The sequence below is a fragment of the Anneissia japonica genome, unplaced genomic scaffold (assembly GCF_011630105.1).
Source record: "Anneissia japonica isolate Jap-2015-1 unplaced genomic scaffold, ASM1163010v1 scaffold522_len1101056_cov227, whole genome shotgun sequence".
NCBI classification, from domain to species: Eukaryota; Metazoa; Echinodermata; class Crinoidea; order Comatulida; family Comatulidae; genus Anneissia; species Anneissia japonica.
In genome coordinates this window covers 819,186-820,727 of record NW_022756123.1, presented here as the reverse complement: position 1 = coordinate 820,727, position 1,542 = coordinate 819,186, and the positions used below count along the sequence as shown (strand labels likewise).

The following is a 1,542-nucleotide window of genomic DNA, read 5'->3' as shown; positions in this document are numbered from 1 at the left end:
AAACTAAATTACATTAATGTAAACATTAATATATACATTGTTTGATATTGTTCAGTTGCTTCTGTATCTTCAGAGGTAGTAATATTTTCTTTTTACATAGGCCAACACCATGAAAACATTTCGAGTCTGCTTCACTGAAGATTTGAGCTTTAGTTAACAACAACGATCCATATGTTTTTATCATTTGAATTAATTTAATTAATTATGACAGATCCATAGTTTGTGGTTTTGGCATACCCCCATAGTACGGTTTGGAAGCTATGTATTACAGTATGTGTGGTTTGAGATGCAATACCGGAATTATTAATTTGTATGTAAACTATTGTCGTTTAAGCTTTCTACCGACCAGACGTTATAGGCAAGTTAAAGGCGTGATGAGCTATATAGGTCAACATTACTCGCACTCATTACTCATGTTGATATCTGTGTATCGACTTTATATATACCTAAGTAAAAGCTTTATTCACTATGATATTTTATAAAATAAGTGATGTTGGTATCTAAATTAGGCCTCTACAAAACTAATTTTCATGTCTATTTATTTGTTCAGTTGCTGGTACTGCCTTGATGTAAACTCTCCGTAGACAAATAGGCCTATCCACATGTGGACTAATACAACGGAAGATATTACAACTGCCAAACAACCAGAAATTCCATGTCAGGCATCGCAGCACGTTGTTTTCCTAAAAACTCACAAAACTGGAAGCTCTACCACTACATCAATTCTTCAGCGATTTGGTTTCCTATAAGAAACTTAACATTTGCTGTACCCCAAAAAGGCGGGCATGTGTTAAGTGAAAACAGTTTGTTTAACAGAAAGCAAGTTCTTCCTGGAGTATACGATATGATAGCAGGGGCGGATTTAGAGGGGGGGCTAAACAGGCTTTAGCCCCCCCCCCCCCTAAAATTTCATAGCCATTTCTTTTTAACTACTTTTTGAAGGTCCAAATTAAAATATTGTTTAATGTTTTCTTCCCACACATCATATTTATGGGCTAAACATTTTACAGTAGTTGTTTTTCAGTGATAAAATAAAAATGAAATACGTTTTGTTAACCGATCAGCGGACAAAAAACGTAGCTAAGAAAGCTGCTTTTTGCCTTGCCTTCATGCTCAAATCTCGAAGCAAAGGCCTTTGTGTAGCGGTCTCAACGTTTGTATAATACACTAAACTTTTCGTGTCGCGTGGGTTTGTTCTTGTCTAGTCTTTCCTTGATTGCTTGCGGTCAGAGGTATTTGAATGTTTGTAAATAAACTAATAAACTAAAATGTTCGTGTCGAGCAAGTCGTTCTTGCCTAGTCTTGTCTTGATTGCTTGTGGTCAGAGCATGGGCGTCGATTAGTGGGGGACAGGGGGACGCGTCCCCCCACTTTTCAAAGTTGGGGGGACATGATATCGATTGTCCCCCCCCCCCCCACTTTTCACCAATCTTCTATAATTAAAACCCCATTTTGTAACCATATCAGAAACCCACTAGATCGATTTTATGGGTGTAACGACTATCAGAGGCTAAATTTATTGTGAAAACAATGTACTGAACG

At 37.3% G+C, this 1,542-nt stretch overlaps 1 pseudogene; it reads left to right on the top strand.

The window, feature by feature from the left end:
* Positions 1-96: 96 nt before the first annotated feature.
* LOC117124029 overlaps positions 97-1,542 on the top strand; it is a 3,363-nt pseudogene continuing 1,917 nt past the window's right edge.